This window comes from Prinia subflava, chromosome 5 (genome assembly GCF_021018805.1).
Source record: "Prinia subflava isolate CZ2003 ecotype Zambia chromosome 5, Cam_Psub_1.2, whole genome shotgun sequence".
NCBI classification, from domain to species: Eukaryota; Metazoa; Chordata; class Aves; order Passeriformes; family Cisticolidae; genus Prinia; species Prinia subflava.
This window is the reverse complement of record NC_086251.1, coordinates 6,889,894-6,913,877: the sequence shown is the minus strand read 5'-3', so window position 1 is coordinate 6,913,877 and position 23,984 is coordinate 6,889,894. Positions and strand designations below refer to the sequence as shown.

Sequence of the window (23,984 nt, the reverse complement as noted above, 5' to 3'; positions counted from 1 at the left end):
TGTCCAGTTATCCGTTTTGCTTATGCAAATATGATTTTTCACAAGCACAACAGCTGTGCTTTCCCTGCAATTACTTCCATAAGGTAGCGGATTGTTAACTGGGGGAGACATGCCTGTGATGCTGCTTGGGAGCGTTTCTGGGGGATGGATTGCACAAGACAAGGAGGGTACAGATAGCCCCGTGGCGCTCAGGCTCACCCATTTGGAGTGGTGCAAAACTGCCATTGTGAAATCTGGATCCGGGGACAGTTTTGTGAGAAAGGTCAGGATTGACGGTGAAGACTGGACCCCATGGCCACGCTGTGTCCACGTCGCTTTGGGGTGTGATGCCTTCCCATCCCATGCTATGGGGCTCTGTCGCGCCTTTTGCACACAGATCTGCATTTCTTAGCCGTCGGCACGGGTTTGCCCAGGGCTCGGCGGGATGTGTGAGTGTGTGTACACAGAGCCTCCCCGGCAGAGCGTACACTGAGCGTTCCACAGCCGGACCCGGGGCAGCCCCCACCCAGCGCATCCTCTGCAACTCCGGCTCACAGCACCGCACGCCGTGTTGCGGACCCTGCCGGCGCTCCATCGCGGGGCGGGCGGGACGGCATCGCCCCCGAGCCCGGTGCCGCTGTTGCCCCGGTGCCGCGGAGCCCCCGCCGGCCCGGGCCCCCTCCCGCGGGCTCCCCTATGAGGTCAGCGCGGCGCGGAGGCTCCGCCCGCGGCCCCGCCCGCCCGCCCGCGGCCGCAGGGGGCGGCGGGCCGCGCTCCGCCCCGCGGCCGCCCCGCTCCCGCGTTCATTTCATTCCTCCCCTCATTCCGCGCATTCCTCGCATCGCTGGCGCCGCGCAGCCCGGCCGGGAGCCCGGCCCGCCCCGCCGCCGGCCGGGCAGCAACTCATCCTCCGAGGGCTCCGTCCGCCGGCCCGCGGCAACCTACGGCCGCGGTATAAATAGCCGAGCGGCGGATTAAAAATAGGCGCGGGGCCATAAATAGCCGGGGCGGCCCGGGGGCGGCGGGCGAAGTTTTGCCGTCGGAGCGCGGCGCGCTGGCGGTGCGCGGAGGGGCCCGCGGCGCGGAGGTAAGCGGGGCCGGGCGGCACGGCGCTCACGGCGCTCCGTGCGGCGGGGCGGGGGCCCCGTCCCGGCCGGGGGCGGCCCGGGGGGGCCGGCGCCCCCGCAGGTGCCGGGGCAGGCGGGCCGGGGGCCGCGGCGAGGGGGAGAAGTTGCCGGACGCGGAGTTGTGGCGCTGCGGGGCCGCGGCCGGAGCTGCAACAGGCGCTGCCGCCCGCCCCGCTCCGCTGCGCTCCCCCGCTCGCACTCTGGCCTGAGTCACCGCCCGGCACCGGGCGCGCTCACACGCCGCTCGCACTCACTCACACACACACACACAGAGGCTCTCCCCCCTCGCACACGCGCGCACCGATCCTTGGCATTTTTCACATTTTTTGTTGGGGTTTTTTTTTGGTTGGTTTTTTTTTCGTTTTTTTTTCCCCTGCGGGGAAGCGAGCAAGCCGGGAGCAGCCCCGGGCTGGGCGCAAGGCTCGCCGCGCTCAGCAGCCATCCCCGGGCCGCCCGGCCTGGCGCGGAGCTCCGCTGGCCGCTCTGCCCCCAGCTTTGCCTCCCTCCCCTCGTTTGTTTTTCCTCTAAAAGATGAAAGAAGGAATGCCCTTTTTCGCTGCTTCTTCTCCTTCTCCAGAGCTGCTGCCGCTGCTGCCGCCGCTGCTGGTTAATTGCACATTCAAGTGGAAAATTTTCGGGAGTCAGCAGAAACGCTGTATCCAAAAAAGACAAAGTCGCAGTTACAGCAACACGGAGGAGATTGTCCCTGGAAAACTTCCTTTCGGTAGGAACCGCAGGGGTTTGGTTTTGGTTTTTTCCCGTTTCTCGGCGAGGTTTTGAAGAGCTCCATCGCACAGCTGTCCCCGGCGCTGGTGCGGAGGGCCGGTGGCAGCCTTTGTTCGCAGAGGAGCGCTTTCAAAGGAAGTACACTTCCAAGGGGGAGGGAAAACTTATACAGTGCGCCTTTTGTACCCAAATTAAAACAAAGCGGCCCCCTCCACACAACCAAACAAAAACAGCGAGGCGAAATAAAGCGAGAGGAGGGGGGGGGAATATCTCTGTTTTCACCAAGGAAAAAAGTTTGCGCTCCTGCCTCTTCTGAGCACGGTCCTAGTCGTGATTTTTCTCCTCTCGAAATCTGTTTTAAGTTGAACGGTGTTACCAGTATAAAAATATTTATGAAACAATGAAATACCAGCCACCCACGTTTCTCAGGAGAGTTGTTAACTTATTAGAAACAAGTGCCTGCCTTTGATATGAAGAAATGAAAAGTGACCTCCAGAAGTGCTGGAAAGTTAGGGAGCAGTTCTGCCCTGCGCTCTCTGAATGTAAATGGCTCCCAGTATTTTTTCACTGCTCCTTTCTAGGCAAGAAAGGCCAAGAAACATCAGCTTGTACTGGCATTTTCTGACTCGGAATAGCGTTTGTGAGAAATGTAAGTGGAAATGGCAGAGCCTCAGGGAGAGAAAGTACATCTGCAGCTGTGTTCCTGTATTAGCAGGAGCCTGTTTGCTTTCTCTCCGTGCTGATAAAGTTTGGAAATGCAATATTGCCAGTTAGCGGTTCCACAGAGCTGGGCAGTGGCAAAGTTGGGAGGATAACACGCTGCTCTGCCTAGCTGCGTGCTCAGTTATTCCGCAGCACATCTCGTGTGGAAATCTCTGTGGGAATGCCTCTAACAGGGAAATTCATGTAAATAACTATGTGCTACCTGCAATTGAATATGAAAGCAGAAATGATTATAATTACATTAGGACTTAATTTAAAATTATGTAGGACAACCCTTCTTCCAACCCTAGATTGGGAATGTGTGTCTGTAATGTATGATGTATTCTATCTCTATAAATAGTTGGGGAATACCATTACAGAATATTAGATTGTACTGATGGTAAGATGGTGCTATTAAAAATGACACAGACCTGGATATTAAATTACTTCTGGGGGTGGGAGGGAAGCTTGCATGTTTGTTTGTATGTGAACATATATATTTTTATATACACGCATACACACAAATGCTTCCTTTATTTGGAAATAGACAGAAATTAATACAGTGGATGTTCTTGAAACACAAAACTGAAGCTTTTATATTTGAAGATTTGCATTCAGATCACGTTCGAAGTTGCAAGTTTTTAAAATCAACTTTCTGAAATGATTTTCATGAAGGGTAAACATTTTAGATGTGCGTTTATTTTTTCACCTTTGTGGTACGTCATGTCTTTTCACACTACACTGGTGTTTAATTAGGTCATAAAGTGCTTTCTATACCGGTAGGGATAATTCTGCATTTTGTTTGCTCCAGGTTTTTATCAGCTGACCAAGCAGAAATTTTGGATGCTGTGGTAGGTTGAGTATGCAAAGGATTTCTTTCAATTTTTCTTCTTAGCAATCTAGAAATCCCTTTGGAAAGTACTTTATCGCTAAACATGTTTGGTGTATTTTGAGCATCAATCCAGTTTGGTGAAGTAAATATTGTTGGCCTTCTCAGCCAGGAGAGTGGAACAACAGCTCTTGAGGCTCAAATTGTGGTTTTATATTCTCCACAGTTTCTTAGTCGGTGCTGAGTGGGGTGTACAGGAGCACTGAAGTAAAGGAAAAATGTTGATTTGTCGGGAGTCTTGGTAAAGACAGAGTGCGCTTAAAGCAGTTTTAATTAAACAGCTAGAAAAGAACAGCAGAAACTTAATTACGAAGTAGCCCTGGCTGTGAGTGTCCAGCTGAGCCATGGTAGTGTGATGTGATGTGTGGGGATGTGTGAGCATGTGTGTAGCGTGTTTGGTGTCACTTGGAACCAGTAGGGTTTTGTTGTTGTTGCTGCTGCTGGACGCTGTAGTGGTTTTTGGATATCGTTTAAGTGGTTTCTGGGCTTTGTTTGTCCACGCCTGAAAAAGTTCAGTTCAGTCACATGCTGAGGAAAAAAAAAAAAAACAACAGTTCTTTCCTTCTTTCTCTTTAAGCTGCCTTTGTGATAATATTGTAAGCAAACTTTCGAGGTATGGTACAGGCAATACAGGAATTAAAAACTGGAGCTATAGAGAAATACTGGCATCTTTCATTTAAAAAAAAGGGAAAGAGAAAAACCATGCAGTTGTGTATCATGATACAGCTGTCAGTTTTCAGTCTGTAAAGTAGGATGGTTACACTGCTGGAAGAATTTCACCAGAAGTAATCTGATTTTATTAGAAGGTGCCTAAGACTTTTCCCAAAACATGGAGATTTACTGTACATTTCTGGATGTGTGTATTTGGGAGAAGGTTACCTTCGAATTTGTTATGAGCATGTGGTTTCTTACTGGATACATACCATATATATAAAAAAATATATATATTCACATCATTCCTTCTAGCTGGTATTTCTTCATGTCATTAATATTTATCCTGTACCCCTCCAGAGATGGTTTAAAAGCTGTCTTTCTGTAGTGATTCCATTTATTTGAGAAGAGAATATTGGCTGGATCCAGTCCTTGCTCAGGTTAAAGTGACCAGGATGACTCATAGGAATAAACATTTGCTGGATCAAATACTAAGATATTTACAGCATGTGCTTTATGTGCATGGTTAGTGTGATATTTGATGTCTAAAGAAGGACATCTTTGATTTAAAAGAATATTGATTTGACACACATACTTTTTCAAATTTCTGCTCAGGACTTATGTTGTGCTTCACTTGTAATCTGCCTAAGACTTGAAGGCAATTTTCTGTTAACAGCTGGTCATTCATTTTTTTCAGGCTCTTATTCAGAGCATGAGGTGAGGGCTGGGTTTTTAGAAAGCTGGTCTAAATTCAGGTTAATTCCATCAACCTCATGCGGCCTGTTGCTGGATTACTTTGGATGTAATGGGGGTGCAAACTGGCCCCTTAAAACTTATTTGGAAGTCCCCAGCTCATCAGAGGGACCTACCTTTTCATGAGAGAAACAGTCTTTTTTTCTGGGATCTGAGGTTTAATTCCTGTTGTGTCGCCGTGTTGTGCTTTGCCCTTAGTGCTTGCTGTGGGCAGGGATTTTTTATATTCCGAAACTGCAGTCCTCTGCTGTTAAAAAATTGTTCGAATCTCAACAAGATTTTAGAACTTTTGGGAGGTAAATCATCTCCCAGGCAAGAGCTGTTTGTGGCAGGTTGTTCAAGTGCTGTATAATTTAAATTGCATCCTGTGATATATGAACAGATTAATGGCATTATTAATTGTAAAGCCAACTGACTCTAAGCTGTGCTAAAGACACGGTTTTAGAAGAAAAATCTCAGCAATTTATTCCCACTTTATGACCATATCTTGCTCTCTGTTCTTGGACAAAACTCCTTTTGACTTTTGCAAGTGGAACAAGGATGGAATAATATTTCCTGGAATAATTTTGTGTTTGGTTTTAATGATTGCTCATTTCCAAAACAGAAGAGAGTGAAAAGTTGCAGGCTTAAGTCCTTTGAGGCAGCAGCTTCAAATCTGCTCCTCAGATCTGTCACATAAAATTCGGCTAAGTGTTTTGTGATTTCATACAACAAACTTCTCTGTTTTGTGTGAAGTCCTGATTCCACTGCAATCACTGCCAGTTCTATCTCGTTATTGGCAAAGCCAAAATCTCTGCCTGTTTTGATGCAGATTCAGCAACTTCTATGCTGGATCAGGTTATTAATGTCCCACCAGAATGATATTCATCTCAAAACTCAGGGACTGAAGTCAAAATCCAGCCCATATCCAGGAGGTCTCTCAGAGTGACCCATCAGGAGCCGCACGCCCTCGTTGGTTGGTGAATTTTTGTCCATCCGTCCTGGGCGCGATGGAAGCGCGCGGGGTGCGTGAAGGGTTTGCAGTCGCTTGCCGGGTTGGCGCAGGGCTGTGACCCCATTTCCTGGTCCCTCCAGCCTGTGCCTGCCTTGTCAGAGGCAGCCTGTTCTAGTTTGGCTCCCATCCAGCCCAAGGTATCACCTACAACTTTTTGTTCTTTGTCTTCTGCTCGTTGTTTACTGGAACAACGTGATTATTGCCCCTGCATCCTGCCGGCCCTTGGCCACGGCCCTCTTGGATTTCTGGCTCTCGTTGGGTTTTCCCTAAACTTTGGGTCACAGCCGGTCTGTGTGGCAGCAGGGGCACACGAGCACAGAATCCAAGTTTATTTGCTAGCAGGCCAGGAGGTAGAATGGGAAATCTCCATGTGCGGGGAGGGGGAAGGGAAGGAAAGTTTGGGATTATGTGTAAAACTATTAAAACGCTATTGACTGGGAATCTAAAACAATGACGAGTGCTGTTGTTTTTACAGATACATGAACTGAAAACTGCTGCTAATGATGGGAAATGTTAATTATGTGAGAACATATTGAACTTATATTCTCTGGCATGAACTTTTTTAAATGCATCAACTGTGCTGCCTTTTATGCGCACAGCTTTCTAATTATCATAATTCAGTGCAGCTCTGGCTTTTGGAAAGAGTTCAAGTGCAATCTCAACTTAACATGAAAGGAGTTGGGGTTTTTTTGTTTTTTTTTTAAACTGAGAATGTTCAAGAACAATTTGAAAAGATAATCTAAAAATGCTACATACTTAGCTGGGGATAAATCAGAAAATAAATATGTTCCCCTAACTGCCTATCAAAGCAGAACAGAATATTAGAACAGAAAGTTATCTATTTTTCTCATTATGTCTTTCACACTCCTACAGAACACAGCTAAAAGCACATTTTCATAATTGAATATCATAGCCAGACCTACTATATACTGATTGACAGTAGTTTTTATTTTGTCAATTTTTGAAATGATCGAGTAGATCTCTGTGTTGTTATGAAAAGGTTTTTTTTTCTCCTCAAGTAGTAAGAATTATTTTTTCAAATAAGCAGGAAGACAACTTTCATGGTACTTTTGGTATTGATGTGTTTCTGTAACATATTCAAGTCCCCTTGGAAATGGTCCTTATTGGTCAGTTTTGCTTGTTTTTGTGGAGCTTGAGGCAGTTGTAAATATCAGGTCTTTCTAAAGCACTCAGAAGCGGTTTGGGTTTTATTTTTTGTTGTTAGTTTTGTTTTGGTTGTGTTGGTTTGTTTGTTTCCTTTTTTTTTTTTTAAGAGGGAAAAGTAAATTTCATGTAACTTGCACTTGAATCGTCCTTTCAAAGATTTTTTTTTCTTTTTTGTATGTGATCAAATTGCTGGTTCCACATCACACACTCCCCCCCCTTTTTTTGTCTCTTCCGTTACTACAGTACATGCTACATTTCTGAAATGCAAAGAAAGCCCCAGTGAAACAAAATGACTTCATTTGAGCTGGCACTTAAGAGTAGAATTCACTTCCATAGTGCTGAAATAAAAGAAGCCAAGTGTTTTAAATAGCCACTCCCCTAGGCCAGAGTGTTTTTAGAAAAGCTCATTGTCTAGATTCGAGCTGTAGCAGTATGCCTGCCTCTGTTAAATCTCCTGATCCAGACAGCTCGATTTCTGAAGTCGACATCTGGTTTACTCTTTGTTCACCTGTTTAAAAAAAAAAATGCAAATAGCCGAGTGTGCCATTGCCCTAGAGCTCTGCAAAAAAAAAAAAAGAAAAGAAGAAAAAAAAAGAAAAAAATAAAAATGCTGTTGACAGTTTGTCAAATAGTGCTTCCAGTCTAAGACTGCAGTAGCCTATTGTTATGCCAGCAACAGGCAACAGAAGTTGTGGCACCATATGGCCAGTATATGCTTCAGATAAGCTATCTGTTAATTTAGCTTATCAGTAGTGTTTTGATATGCTTCATGTTTGAATCGCCAACCAGTATGGCCTTGGGTCCTTCTGGTGCCAAATTATTCCTTAACATTATAGACATCACAATTATTCCCTTGGTGGAATCTCTCACCATTCATTCACCTCGTGGTGCTGTGAACAGCGGTGCTTATTTTTGGAATTAGCTGGCATGGTTTGTTTGGTTTGTGTTGGTTTTTTTTTTCTTTTTCTTCTTACGTGGTTGTCTTTCTGTTGGGAGATTATAATTCACAAATGACATTTTGGTTTTGAGGGGAGAAAATGTCAGAACCGACTTTGGAAGAAAGGTAAATTCGTAGAGGTTTAGGGGATTAAAGCTTCTGTTATGTGTATCTCAATCTAAAAAACATGGTGATCTAGGACAATAATTAATGGGAGAAAGGAAATTTTATTTACATTTAATCTATTACCAATATCAGTGCAGACTTTTTTTTTTTTGTCCTAAAGCTGGTTTACAGTTTAAAATAAAAAGGCAAAACTCTGTAAACAGTTTCATTTTCCACATCCCTGGTTTTACCTTCATTCTTTCAAAAAAATTCAACCTTTAAAAACAGTCATGTCCCTATATCTGCTGTCAGCTGATCTTTTCTCCCTGCTTTTTCCATGATCAACTAAAAGCTTTGGCGAAGACTGCAAGAGTCAATGGAAGCTCCTTCATCTTCCCCCTAGCCCTTGTCTTCCTTTGGGAGGAATTATTTTGTTGCAGGAGGAGTTTCCAGCCATAAATACAGCTCTCCACTCAGTGCCTCGTGGTGTCCCTAGGGCTGGATGTGCCTGTGCTGCTCTCTGACCTTGCAGCACATTCCTGCACCTCCTGCCCCACAGGCTGGGTCTGGCTGTTCCTTGCAGGGCACCACAGCTGTCCCTGCCTGCCTGGACCTTCCTGTTCCCTTGGGAAGGCACAGAAATGCTCTGGGGGCAGCACTTCTCCTGCCTTTGGATCCCTGTGATTTTTTTGTTGTTTGTTTTTGTCCTTTTGCAGTCCATCTCACCAGGTTCTCCTTACCCCATGTCCTCTGCTGCTGCCCAGGGACGTGGTGGCACTCTGGGGTCCCTTTCCTGCTGCTCCCAGCCCTTCCTTGCCCTGGATATTGAAAAGAGAGGGCCATTTGTGCTTGCCATGCCTTTCATGTCCACATCCTCAACGACCAAGAAAAGGACTTGGGTTCCCTCTCAAAGCAATTTACAGTCACCTTCTGAATCTGTTTGCTGGCACCACTTTTTTTTTTTTAGTAACGAGAAGAGGTCAAAGAGAAGTAACTTTTTCTCCTGTCCATTTGAAGCAGAGAAATAGGAGCAATTTGAGCAGTGGCATTCTTTACCATTTCACCGAAGTCCACCCGGATGAAGTGCCTGTGAAAAGGCAGGAGCTGAAAAAGCACCCAGGGGCTGACTGGGTGGGCAGGGAAGTGAGAGGTGATGCTCCCACCCTGCTGCTCTGCCTCAGCTGATGTTGGCACCTGCAGAAAATGAGAAAGGCTCCCTGCCCTTGGCTTGGCATCTGAGGCTGCTGGAGGGCTTCTGGTTTCTCTGCAGGGACATGAGATGTGTGTGTCTCTCCGCTTCGAGCAGGTTTGAGGGTTACCCCCAAATTTTAAATTCAGGTTTAAAGCTCAGGTCCATGGTGTGACTCATGGTGAGCAGCAGCCTTTTTTGGCTTCTGGCTCATTGCAGGTTAGACCTGTGATCTCTCATCCTGGTGTGATTAGGGGCAAGGTAAGCAAAGACCCTGGGAAAGGAGGGGTATTGAGCCTTTCAACGCTCTGAGGCATGCCTGCATCTTCCCTGTGAGTTACTTCTGAGTGCTGAACTGGGAGAGGCAATTTTCAGTTCACTAATGTATCTGGATACCACCCATAATGAGCATGGCTGTCTCTGGATTGATGGGTCTGTTAAAACATAACGAATCTGTATTTATTTGGTACCATATGACACATTTTTCCTATGGTTGGCAGAATTGTTTTGATTGAACTTCAGAACCTGTGAAGTTTTAGTTTATTTGGTGTCTCCTCGACTTGACTTTACTGGTGTTCCATTGGTTTCAGCCACTGCTTTGTGATAGGACCCACAGCTCCAAAATAATGTGCATTCTGCTCACTAAATTGACTATTACTTATGCACAGTAATTTCTTGCTCTGCTTCTTGGCATATTTACTGTATGCTTACTGAGCAGCTGTAGATAAGCAGCTGAAGGGGCACATTTGGAAGACAGTTTCAAATGTGCAGCTTCCTCTACAGATTCACTTTAGCCTCTAGCGTTAGTAATAATTTTTGCTGGTAAAACAGTGACCCATAAATAACTTTATCGTCCAAAATCTCTAAAAACAATACGAAGAATTCCAAAGGGTAGTAGAATTATTGTAGTTCTTGGTTGCTTGGAAAATTAACTAATATTCTGGCTTCTGAGATTTCGGAAAGAAATTAAAGAACCCTTTTTTTTTTTAGGTAGCAGGCTGCTTTTAATGGTTCTTCTGTATTAAGGAGAGTACAGTATTGTAGGTTATTTATTTCTGGGCATGCAGTACAGGGTGAAGAGCCTGCAATTCAGCTCGCAATGCCTCTGTGCCCTGAGGTAAACTCTATTTCACAAAGGGAATTTTGATTATGGTCTACTGCTCTGTAGCATAGTGAAGGCTTCAAGAGGCAAGTGGTAAATGCTACCAAAGAAAAGCTGGATTGGAGCCACTGACGTCATCTAAGTAAATCTGCTGTAGGACTATAGCCATAAAATGACTGCCAGCCACGGAGCGCACTTTGGCCTTTTCTTGTCAAGTGTTTTAACTGCTGGTTTTTTCTTTGCTTTGCTTTTTTCTTTTCCTCCGAGCAAGAAGCATTTTTGTTTTCTTTTTCTGATTTCTTTTTCTTCCCCCCCTCCCCGTGCTGGTTGCACACAGGGTGAAATATAGAAATGCTAACGTCCCCCTCCGTCCCCACCGCGCCGCACCGAGGGTGTGAGCGGCTGCAGCTCGCAGTTCCGAAATTAAAAAGTAAACCAGTACTTTTCCATACATGAGCCTGGCAGAATTCAGCTGCCATCACCAGCTATTTTTTAGGTGCAAGAGCCTTGGCAGTTCAAGTTACAGCATACTGATGAGATTTGTGTTGTGGGCAAAAAGGGTTTTGATGCTCTGGAAGGCGTGCTTTCCTCTGGAAGAGCTCAATGCGTGAAAACGGCTGGGCCTGAATTCTGAATTAGCACAAAATGCAGGGAGGGGGTGTGAGAGCACTTAAAATCCAGTGTTAGTCATTGCTTTACGATTGACCTTGGCAGTTCCAGTCACTCCTGAAACAAAACTTTTCTGAGTGTTTGTGACCAGCCGATCTTTGATGATAACTTTCTGTCCCACAGCTGAAGAAACCCAGGTGCATTAACAATGGGAGCTCCAGGATTCATTGATTAGGGTGTAGCAGTCATACCTGCACCTAAGGGTATCTTTAAAAATGCATTGATATCCCAGCTGCTCTCCACTTGAATTTGAGCCCTATCAGGACTGCAATGGAAGTACTCAAGTTTTTGACAGTGGATTTTTAATTCAATGTCAACATTCTCTTGAAATGAATTTCCAGGATGTTTAACACACTGTTTTTTTTAAAACAGAGTTCACTGTAGAACACATTAATAATTATTAGCCCATTTGTCCCATGACAATATTCGTTCACTTGATTTATGTACTTCTTTTTCTTTTTTAACTTTAAAATAAAAACTAAGCATCACTGTTTTTGAAGTTTGAGTCTCATGATCAGAAATATATTAAAACCAGTATCTTATCCATGAATCATTAGATGAGTCAGTTCCTGAAACCACTACAAGCCTCACAGTTCTTGGCTTGGGCTGAGAGCAGGAAATCCAGGCTTCAATAACTTCCTTTCCCAGTACTGGCTATAGCAGCGTTCGTGGTTAGTATATGCTGCTTTTGTAAGCAATAGGAAGATGTATGTCTGAGGAACAAAGGCACTCGAGTCAATTTGCTGAAACTGTTTATAATTTGTGGTCTTGATTTGAATGTCAGGATGCATTGGCATATACTGCCTTCTGTGCTGCAGTACATTTTCCAGCAGTCGTATTCTGCATGTGGAATAAAGGGAGCACGTTATGGCACAGTTCTTGGACAAAACCCATCTAATCAGTTTTCCAGAAAACAGGAAGATATCTTTTTGTGAAATCATCCAACTCCTGAAGACTAATGAGAGTGAGAACTGAGCACATAGGAGTAAATTTAAAATGTTTATTAACCAGTTAGTTTGCTTTATGCCTGTGCAACAAGCTATTTTTATTCTGTTTCAACGCTCCAACAGGGCTTGAAAAAAAAACCCCAATCCAAACTTGGAACTTAGAAAATAAAAACACATGATTTGTTTTTCAGTCTCCCTTTTTTTTTTTTTTCCTTTTTTTTTTTTCAGTGAAAACTGTTTGCCTCCTCATAATCAAGGACACATTGATTGTCTCTGTGTCAGTGGAGCGTTGTTGGCTGCAGAATCTCTCCTTTAGACTTGGAGTGCCTGTATGCTCTGACATCTGTGCAAGGGGATGAACTATTTACCTTTTGGAGCTAATGGGGCCAGATTCAGGCTTGGTACCACACTGATCTTAATGTGTTTACACCTGGAAAGTGTTCAACCCTTTAAGCTTTTCTTAAATATTACGAAAGATAGTTCAGTATCTTGTACTTACTATTTGGTTAATTTAACTCTAATTAATTAGAAGCACATCAAGGCCAAACCCACCTTCTTTAATTATTCTTTTTATTCTTCCCTCCAAATCGTCATTTGTTTTTAGCAAACCAGGAAGAATAAGAGTATTGAGATCAACAGATTAGTAGATATTACATTAAAAAAAGAAAGTCTACTTTTGACAGGGTTAGTTAAACTGTATATGCAGTATTGGTTGAAAACAAATACAGAGCTCTTCATTTAAACAGGCAGAAGTGGGACTTCAGGCATGACAGTGAGCATCCAAGCAAGCTGCTTTGTTGAATCTGAGGGATCAGGACCTCTCTCAGAATATTTAAAGGGATGCTAATGGGCCAAAAAGCGCGTAGAGAGCTTTTAAAGAAATCAAAACCAGTGTAAGTGCTCCGTGATTGCAACTCTCAGCACCAGCTTCTCTGGTACAGGTAGTTTATAGTGATCTCCAAGTGCCTCCTGCTCTGCTTCTGAGGGCCAGGATTCCTGTGAGGCTGAGGAGTGAGTGCAGAGGTGTGTGCCATGAGGCTCTGCAGGGCAGGGTGGCCTGAGCTTGGCACAGTGGAGCTGCACAGACATGAGGCTGTTCTGGGGACGAGCTGGCCTGTCTCACCCTTCCTGCCCTGCCGCCTTCCAACAAGGAGCATCTCTTCCTCTGGAAGGTGCTTGCATCCCTGCAGGAGGATCCTGGGGAGGATGCACGGTTCCCTCCCTTCCCTGGGCTGGTTCAGGTGGTGCTGGAGTCCCAGGTGCTGTGCTGGAGCCCCAGCGGTTTGGGAGAAGCCTCCCCACGTGTGTCCCCTGTGCCACGGGGAGCCAGATGCTGACGCTCCAGGGATTGCAGTGCCGGGCATCACACCCACCCACGGTGGATTGAACTTGCTGCATTGTAATTAACTCCTTGTAATAACAATAATTATAATAATTAACTTACTACAATAACAAGGATGTTCTTCCCACTGCTTCTGCTTGCTGGTTTTGGGACAGAAATCTTGCTCCTTTCCTGTTTTCTGGTGGAGGGAAACTGGATGCACTTGAGCACTGGAGAGCAGCAGTGGGCATCAAAGCAACTGTAAAAAGCATTGTTCCTGTTTGTGATCATAATAAATGCAATTTTCTGTTAATGAATGTTAAACAACAGATTGTTTAGGAACAAAGGGAAAAACCTTCAAGTGAAATAAGCATCTGAAGTTTAGAAACAGGTTATGGTTGTGCTTGATTTAATTTTTTGCCCTTGCAAAGAAATGTAAATGAATTAATATTGCTTTTCTAGTTGAACAGTCCTGAATTTGGGAATTGTAATGCATAAGATCTGGAGATACATTTTGATCAAGTTCATACACCAGATGTGTATGAACTGAACATCTTTGTGTTGCTATCGATCAGAGAGATGTCCTGTTGCTCTAATGTGGATTTTGGTTTTGGATTAGAAGCCTGGGGCTTTGAATTGCTTGCTTTCTGTAGACCAAGTCATCAGTGGCTAGTGATTGATTCATTAATTAAAATCAATTTAAATGGATTTGTAAGCCTCATGTAACAGATTATCTTATTAACAGCATGAGAAAGGCACTGTGATCTGCAAGGAATGTGTCGCTTTAGACAAAATATAGCACGATTTTATGGGAGAATTTAATGAATTGCTGTTGCTGTAAGTGATCTATGCAAATGGAAGAGCCTTGCTCAAATCCTACATTAAACAGACTTCCTGTTGAACATGCTTTATTTTTTTAAACCTCCTCTAAAATACTTGACTTTAGTTGTGTGTGTGCGTTTCTGTGCATATTCATAGTCACAATGGCACGTTAAGTATTGTCAAATTTCTGATATGTTCTGATCTTGAGGATTTTTATTTTTTCTCTGTAATGTCTCCCTTACCTTATTTAAAAATATCCACAATGAGAAAAATTATTTTCTAAATTACTGGAAACAAAATGACAGAAAGAACACGTAATGCTGTTTAATCCATGCTCTGCCTGCTCAGCAGTGCTGTCTGGAGGAGACACTTTGGACAGCTGGAGGGGCCAGGCGGGCAGAGGGGACTTCTGGCAGGAGTGAAAGTGTTGAAGAGGTGGCAATAAAAGCTTTCCTGGCTGGAAGAGGGGAGGCTTGTCTGTCATCTTCGCATTCGTTTTGTAACTTCTTTTTTACATCAGGCTGCATAGGAAGTCATTGCAGGCACCTCTCTGTGAGTTAATATGCTCAAGAATCTCAAAGCCAAGGGGTCAGCAAAATCAATGGGAATTTTGGGTTTAGTGTCAAACAGAGCAGGGTTGTTGCCTCTAAACCATAGCCTTGCCCACAACTTCTCAGTAATCTCAATACCATGTGTGCTCCATTCTGGTTTGCAAACCAGATTCCTTCAGGAAAGGAGATTTATACTCGTGGGTGATAGGTTGCAGCACCACTTTACACCTTCCCTTACCTAGCTTGTGCTCTCTGAGCATGTCATTAGGGAGCAAAGTGAATTAAATTATGAAATCACTTCTCCATTACAATGAAACTAGTTTCACTTCATTTCCTCTGCTGTATTGAAGAGATGGAAGGAATCTATTGTATCAACAGAAAAATTTTAATGAACTTCTTAGGAAGAAAACAACCTCACAGGAAAATCTCAACCATCAGAGAGCCCTGAATTGCCTTGCAGATATCATCCATTCCATGTGTAGGTGATCCTTCAAAGCATTGTTGATGAGCTCTGTTTGCTAGGTCATCTTACTGGCAGAAGAGATTAAAAATATTTACCCAAAAAAGATGTGAAACTGGACTGACGTGGTAAACCCAGCTGTAAGTGCATTTTGGTGAAATTAAATGCATCAAATTGCCTGGGATGTGAGGAATTTGTCGTGAAGGGAAGCATTTTTCATTGCTTGTGGAAAATCAAACAAGGCGTTTGGGAGATGCAAATTCAGTAAAATTCAAATTCAGCACGATGTCTCGGCAGTGACCTCCAGTTTGCTCCATGGTTATCTCTTGGTACTCTTTGGGTTTTGACTTTAGGGGATGGGTGTTGCGCCTCACCCCTGCACGTGGGCGCGTTGCCAGCCTGCTGCCTATCAATCACTCCAGCAGGACATTTGGATAATACCTTGGAAGTGCACAAGGATGGTGCCAACTATAAAAACAGAAGCTCTTGCACATGTACGCCTCCAATAAAGTCCGAGACACCTTCTGCACCATCCCCTTCCCTCCCTGAGTCTGCAGCAGGTGCAGAGGCGTGAGCGTGGAGGTTTGTGGCTGCGTCCTGCTGGGTCACTGGAGCCTGGGAACTTGGAAGCTGGCATTGGAATTCTGGGCGTGACGAGTTATTTCATCCTTGAAACCAGGGAGAAAGTCTTCTCACCCTGGCTTCCATTAGCTCTTACATTAGCATGCCAGTTTGAAATTAGAGTAGTCATGCAACAGTTATTTATTTTGTGAACCCTTTGGTTTGGAAAGGAGCAAGGAGACTCTTGAACTTAGAGGAAATGTGCTGAGTTGCAGCTTTTTCCTAGAAGAGAGTAAGGCAGTTGGCTGCTCTCGGCTGGGATGGAGTTAATTTTCTTTATCATATTGGTGTGGGGCTGTGTTTTGGATTTGTCTGGTGGGGTTAAGCCACAGCAGCATGGCATAAGCAGGATGTAGGCCCCTCAAAGCAGCAAACTGGCAGAGAGGCAACTCCAAGGTGGCAAACCTGGGCCTGGTGATGAGTCGGGGGTGCAATGTAGTCCTTTCCTTCCGCTGCTTCATCTTACACATCCAATCCCTCTGTAGTGGGACCACAATTTCGATTAATTGACTTTCTCCAATTGAATTCCTACCATAGAGTTCTGGCTAACAGGATGAAGACATTGGTGAATAGCTTTTAAATAGCATACTGCATAACCCTGCCATTATGACTTCGGGGAATATTTTCCATTCCACTTTTGTCTATAACACGAATCTCGGTAACATTTGTCTCGTATTAAGGCTGCGAATATTTTTTTTGTGTATATGTGTTGCAAACCTTGTGAAATGTTTTCTATTCTCACAAATTATAAATAGTTCAGTTGGCTCAACTATCCTTTTTTGTAAGCACATGATTTTTTTGTAACAAGACCTAGTTCTGGGGCAGTGTTGTACGACTGCAATTGAGTTGTTCAGTAATAAAATTTCCATGGTGTTCTGTGAAGGTCAGTGGTATGCAATTAATTGCTGGACCCATGACAGGTGCTGAGTAGGAAGTGTTGCTGCCCTAGACACTAAATATAATAATTAAGCTCAGAGGTTAGTATTAAAAGCATGGAAGAGACATGATTCTCATTAACACGGAATTTGTGCCGATATTTGTTTTAACAATTCAATTTGTATCTTGCGTATTCGAGGGAAGTGTCTGTTCGGAAGCTTGGAAAACGGGATCCAAATTAAGAGGGCTGTGTACTGAAATTATTGCAGGATTTTTGGTGCATGGTCAGCCAGTCGTAGCCATGAAAGTTTCTAGTTGCCAGTATATTCAGAGGAGAGAGCTGTGTGCCTTTGAAGGCTTCCAGAGGGAGGGGGATCCTGGACCCCACCCTCTGTGCCTGAATGAAGGTGGGTGGGCCTGAGGAGATGCAGTAGTTTACTTGACAGAGGGTAAAGCTGTCATTAGGTGAGGATTTGAACATCTCAGTCTTTTGAGTGCCCAGGTTATCTCTGAATGTTTTACACTGTAGCTGCCCCTTTGGGGGCCCAGTGGAAATATCACTGGGTAAAGAAGGAGGAAAGCTTTGCTGGGTGAGGAAGAATGTATATTTGAAAACTGCCTGATTTGACTGCATCTGCAAACCCTTTGGTTTTTCAGGCTCAGCAAAGTATTTTCTGTTTTACTCTAGAATATTTAGAAAACCTACAAGAAACAGTCAAAACGCTAATGTTTATTTTGCCTGTGTCTACAAGGCAGTGCTGTGAATGCAGCCTGCCAGATCCCATTGTGTTTAATTCCGCTGCCATGCCATGAGGCTCGCTTGGGGAACTGGAGAGCGTTTCGAATAAACCGTGGTACGTTGCGGCGTGTGAGACTCGTAGCGCGCGTGTCGTGGTGTGATGCAAACAAGGCATAATTGCCACGAGCACAGACTGAATGTTCTGCTGGAATAGGCCAGGCTGAGCACAAAATGTCACAACTGTGAAGACTGGGTGAGATCTTGGCTCCAGAGAAGTCAGTCGTAAATGCATGGAGTCTGCTCCGCTTGCATTTACACCTTTATTCACAAAGTCTTCTATGGAAGACTTTACTCACTGGCAAACAGAGTAAAAAAACTAGGGAACAATCCAGTCTGTTCAATGTCTCTCCCCAGTTTTAATAAAGTAGACTTACTTGAACTCATAGCCTCTTTGGACAAACTGCAAAAGATAATTGCTCTTGTTTCTCCTCTGATTTTAAATGTGCATGTTTTATGGGAGGCTTAGTTGGTACTAATATAAAAAGGCCAGTTTGCCTTGGCTTAGTCCATCTTTTTAAGAGCCATGACTTGGAAATTAGAGAATGGTTCCCTGTGGAATGCTGCTGCTGTTGAAGGCATTGAAATGTGTTGTGAGTCCCTGTGGCCGTGTGCTGTGGGAAATAGTGAATTAGTGTTTCAGCAGAGGGTGTTCATAGATACTCCAATGTAACAAAAACTTCTAAAGTGATGCTTTAGAGGATTTACCATTCCCCTTGTGGGAAAAACTTCAGTGAATAAAATTGCTGTAGATTCAAAATAAATGAAAGCTATAAATAGTTTACAACATGTATCTATATATAATCTTTGTCTGTCTGTCTATCTATCTATCTCATATACCAATTTTGACCAACCCTTAAAATCATTGGATTAGAGCTCTTCAAATCTGGTGATTTTAACATGCCTGGAGATTTTATTTTACTGCTTCTGGGAAGGAAGGTGATCATGTGATTAAGGCACAAGTCAGGGAGCAGAGATTTGCATTTGGTTTCTGGGGCAGAGTTGAGAGAGGAAGCTGGGAGAAGTGATCATAGCTCAGATTACTGGTGTAGGGACAGTTGGGAAAAATCAGAGAAAAATCCATCTTGCTTGGAGGGGGCAACTTAATATTTGCAAAGTCATTTTAGATACCTCTGTGGAAAGTGTCAGTGTGATTGTCTCTACAACAGATTTCCCTGCTTCTTTACCTAATTTTCTGTAACTGGCTTGGAGTGGTAAGATTGAGTGTAATTAAGTCTCATAATTAATTAATATGAGAAAGCCTACGCAAAAGCAGAATAAGTATTTCGGATTCCATGATTTGTTCCCTTCTGTGAAATTGGAGTAATAATACCTTGTTACTTAATGCTTTAAGCAGTAATTAGGTAACAGTTATAAAGTGCTTTATTATGAAAATGTTTGTGAAGAACCATTTTTAAGTGCAGAAATGACTGCATAGATCTCAGTCCTTGCAGAAATAACATGCTGACACTGGTGTGTCCTAGGACCAGAAGATATATCAAGTTCATATTTAAGGCTGCTTAAAGATTGACCACAGCTTTATTGAAGTTGGGTTTTTTTTTTCTGAGAACTTGTATTCCCCCTGACCTTTTTAATTAAAATAATTATTTAAAAATCCTTAGTTAGAAGTGTAACAACAGTGATTTAAATTTCCCACTACACTAAGCCAGCAAACAGGCCAAATGATCGTATACATAATTTAGGACATAAAATCTCAGAGAATGTTTTATGATGAACTGTTAATAGGCTGCTTTCATCATATGCAGTGATTCCAGATCCATGAGAAGGCGGCAGCTTACAGAGCCCTGGTTCCCTTCTGAGAATGACCCACACCAGCAGCTTTTCTTTTTTTATTTTGCGTTTGTAGAATTGAGTGCAGGTGTTGACCTGGGAATTCACCCCACTGGTCAGGCACTGGATGTAAACCGAGGGCTGCTTGCAAAAGTCTGTCCAGCAGCCTGTGTGCAGCAAAACCCACTTGTGCTGCCTGTTTGGCAGACTTGTCCACAGGTGAACAAAGTGAGGAGCAAGGCAGAATCAGCTGCCTAGGTGGGATTGGGAAACCAAACAAGGGTCAGTGGGTCCGTGCTGCCCGGTGCGTTTCTGGGGGTGCTTGGGCTAGGCATGGGCCACCAAAAAGCTCATTCTGGTTGCTCCCTGAAGAGGTCCAAAAAGCCACGGAACTTGGCCAGGACAGTCAGAGCTGGAGCTTTTCAGTGAAACTGCAGATGATATGGTCCGTGAGCCAGGAAAAGGCAAGCTGTTCAAAGCCATGCCCAGACCATACTTTGTCAGCTCTCGGCTTTCCTGTTCCAGCTGCGCGAAACTGCAGAAGTGCGGGGGACTCCAGGGCAGGAAGGACAAGCTTGAAGTAATTATTGCACAGCAGAGGGAATGTTTGTGCCCAGCAGGATGGTCTGTGCCCATCAGCACAGGGGTGAGGACCTGGGGAAGGGAGTCCCTGACAGCCCCGGAGGTGCTCCCTGAGGGATCACTGATGGCACTGGTCAGACAGTGGTGGGGCTCTGCACTTTGCAGCTCCCAGCACTGGGGTGGGAGTGTCCCCTGCTGATCCATGTGCCTATTGCTGACCCCAAAAGGAGCCCTCCAGAGCTGCCTGACCAAGGGCAGTAGAGGAGGGGTACTTTGGAACGTGCCTCCTGTGGATATAGCACGACTGACATTTATAAGCTGCATAAATGTAAGTTTTGGAAATGCATAATCTTGTACGATGAAGTTTGGCAGAGAAACGCGTGGTTCTCCTTTATTGTTAGCTACATCCTTTTCCTGTGAGAGCTTAGGAGAATGTTTTCATACTTAACATGTTTCCTCTCTTCAGTGTAGTTCATCTGCCAATCTGACCCTCCCAAGGAAAGTAAGCTGGCTCTGATTGTCAGATAGACCAAGGGAGTGTCATCAGGAAAAGAGCAGGCGAATTTAAAGCCTAGCCCTTTCTGTGGGACGGGGTTTGGCTGGGTGTGATGCAGAAGGTGAGAGTCAAAGGCCATCTGTGTATCTGCCCAGCACTGTAACAGACGTCAGATAAATACACTGTCCCTTTTGTAAACTTCTTAAGAGAACTTCAGAGCGAGCTGTTGTTTACAATGGAGCAGCGGCAGCTGCTGCATAGCTAAATCTGCAAGTGAATTGCCAGAGTATATGAGCCTCTTGCTGTGCCCCCTCATAAAACTGCCCTGAAAGAAAGTCATATTTATCTCAAAAGTGGCAGGCTTGGCAGGGTGCCCCGGTAACTTTTTGCCAAGCAAACCTAAAGTGAAACTGTCTCACCCTGACTCCGCTAGATTTGGGTTCACCTAACCTCCTTTTGAGAGAGGCTGGAAGAAAGGAGGGGTGGGGACAGAGGATTGCATACAGTCTTTTTAGATTTCCCTGGCACATTTCCACTACCCCACATGAAAGTGCTTTTTAAAATCACAGTGAAGCTTGAAATATATTTAATAATTAAATTAAGATTGTTCCTATTCAGTTTTGGCTTTGCTGAGTTTAATGCAGGAGTCAAATAACTACTGCAGACAGAAGAAAAACAAATGCTTGGCACTTTTCCCTCCAAGGCTGAAAGTGAGTCAGTATCTAAGAAGGCTTCTCAATGGAAAATGAGAAAATAATCTTAATAAAAAATTCAAATTATTCAGATGAGCTGCTTGTAAATTGTGCCCATAAATACAGTAGTTGCCACAATGAGAAACTTCTCTAATATTTTTGGCAGACATTAACTTGAAAATAAAGACTGAGAGATAATTATTATTATTATTATTATTATTACTACTACTTCTGTCATTTCGGTTTGTGCTGCATTAGCATTAAGAAGCCTAAATGAGCATCCAAAACCCACTGTTCCACCCTCTGCTCTTCTGCAAAGAGATATTCCCAGCTCAGGAAAACTTAGTGTTTGAAGACCAGGATCAAGATAGGATGTCAGGCAAGGGAATTTAGGAGTCTTGCTCAAAGCCCTACAGGAACTTGTGGCAAAATCAGGGTTTAATCCTGATCTGCTAAATTCCACTCCAGCCTTCTAACCAAAAGCTGCATCCCTGCTGTAAGCCTTTCGAATTCCTTAACAGGATGAGGCTTTACACTGCTGTAACATCAGGACAAGGTATTAACATCTTCTTAGGAAGGTTATACCAGACTCCAATTAAATAGATCTTCAGGAGGAGGTCATGTGACATCAGGACCTTCATGATTTTTTCCCCCCTCTTTTCCTTCCCCCCCCACCCCGCTTTTTTAAAAAAAGAAAAAAACCCTAAGATCCACCAGTTTACTTTTATTTTTTTTCCTGAGAGACTACACCTCCCGCTCACGACTTGTCACACGCTGTGGAGTGTGGAAGTGCAGCATCCAGAACCAAAAGAGGAAATGTGCTGATTTTGGCAGAGGACCAAAATGACCTCATTTCTTTGCTATTGGAAGTTTGCGCACTTTTCTGGCAGGCAGCACAGTTAAAAAATATGATTGCCTAGCTCTTAGCACATCTTCATTGAAGAAAATGCTTGCCAGATACTTCAGTGCTTCATCCAAATCCCTTCTAGTAGCAGAATGTACCTGACAGGCAGGGGCAGCTGCACAGCGTGGTCAGAGGGAGCACGGATGGATGGTTGGATTTGGAGGGCAGAGGGAATGGCACGAGTTTCCCGTGCTTTGGGGGTGAGGTCTGCTGCTTTTAGGGCTCTGCAGGTGCAGGAGAGGAGCAGCCAAAATGGATCACCTGCGACCTGGCACCTGGGGCTCCCTGTGCCACCCCGTTCCTGCCAGCTTTGGGGAATGCTCCCTGCCATGGAGCATCCCAGCAGCTGGGCCTGACATGAAACTCTGTGAGGAATTGGCTTTCAGTGGAGCACTGCTGCCTTCCTCTCTCCAAATGAAGCCTGAGACTGCGGAAAATCCTGGTGAGTGATGCAGGTGGATCACTAAATGAGATTATTGTAGGCTTGTGCTCTGCCCAGAGGCTCTGCTGTGAACAAAATCTACCGGTGCAAAAGGCACAGCAGCCCGACGGTCTGCAAGGAAAGTGGGAATTGTTCAGAGTTGTAATTGAAGGGTCAGGTGAAAATTAGGTCTTTTCCTATGTTAAAAAAAAATCTGAAAGTGGTTAATTAGCCCAGGAAGAGAAAGTAATAAAAATCTGCATGGAAAAACTGCCATTTAGATCTGAATGGTGATTATGCGATTGTATCGCAGGTACAGATGCATGTGTACATTATAGCCTCCTAGAAATATGTCATCTTCCCAGAAGAACCTGACTGCAAATCACAGAAATCTTCTTTTATTACTTTCCACCCCTCCTGAAAATGTCTTGGGTGTGTCTCGTGCATCAGAAGGGGATGAGATTGTTGTTGGAAGGTTTGGCCTTGGAGAACGTAAGGGCCACTGAAATAGTTTGGCAAAGGAGTTGAGCAACAGCAAATGGCCTATTTCCCTTCACCAGGTTGGTTGTGTAACAGCTTTCTTCTGCCCAGCATGACTGATTTTCCTTTTTGATTTATTTTGTGAGGATTCAGCTTTTGGCAGCTCACTTAACTATTTTGGAGACTGAAAATAAAGTGACAAAAGCAAACCTGCAGATGTATTGATGGACGATTACCTTGCAAGGAACTTTTTCTGGGTAGACTCCCAGAATCTGTGGAAACACCTGAGAACTCCTGCATGAGACTGATATATATTTATATTTTATATAAATTATATCTTCCTGGTAAAGACACTGTGTAAAGACATTACTGTTTTTGGGACGTGGAGCAGCTTTGTCGTGATGTTTGTTCCATCATAGATGCAAAACGTTCAGTTCCAATAAGAGCTTCTTAAAGGTCAGTTAGATGTTAGCTGTTTAATCATACAATTTTAGGTGTACCTGTAAATAGGTAAAAAACCCCTCAGTTAAGGATTCGGATATTTGAAATAACAATCAATAAAAACCCTGCTCAAAGCTGCTTTTATGTTAGCTGAGAGTGACCATGAAATTGTAAACTGTACAGAAATAGCATATTTAAATAAGTAATTTATCATATTGCATGTACCATATGATACAGCTATGTGATATTTTTAAAAGACAAGAATCAGATTATCTTTGACTGTGTCACCAGATGGTGTGTAATGGGCAATAGAATTATGGATTATGAGACATAACTTTCACTCCTAGGTAACCTGGCTGACAAAACCTTTTTGCCTTGTAAAAACAAGACACTCAAGGACTGACTGGATGGCAGAATCATTTTTTTCTACCTGCAAAAATTCCCCTTGACCAGGAAACAAGTTCATACATATAACCAGAGAAAGAAATGAGCAATCAAATGAAATTATTTCTACCTCGCTCTTATTATTGCATTTTTTTAACATTAAAACCAAAATTGTTGTTTAAAAAGCTCTCTCCCTATTCATGTAGTTAAATTTCATTAATTGCTGTAACTTGAGCCTTGTGGTAGTCTTTGCACAAATCTAAACCTGGGGGAAAAAAGAATTGCAATCTTAATATGGAAGGCCAAGCTGTAAGCGATTGGGAAAAGTCTCTGGTTACCTGCATGGACTGGTGTAAATTTTGATTTAGCAGAAGCTCTTGCAAGGACCACACCAGCCGGGACCAGGGGA

At 43.9% G+C, this 23,984-nt stretch overlaps 1 protein-coding gene across 6 annotated transcripts in view; it reads left to right on the top strand.

Annotated features, from left to right (window-relative positions):
• The first annotated feature begins 738 nt into the window (after positions 1–738).
• Positions 739–23,984, top strand: part of TEAD1 (TEA domain transcription factor 1) — a 153,103-nt gene continuing 129,857 nt past the window's right edge. For 2 of the 6 annotated variants that reach the window (XM_063397906.1, XM_063397907.1), the window contains exons 1-2: positions 742–1,066; positions 1,684–1,830. The gene's annotated coding sequence lies outside the window, so the exon portion shown is untranslated. Of the gene's footprint in view, positions 1,067–1,683; positions 1,831–23,984 lie in introns of all 6 variants that reach the window. The other 4 variants (XM_063397904.1, XM_063397905.1, XM_063397909.1 and 1 more) reach the window with 4 other exon arrangements.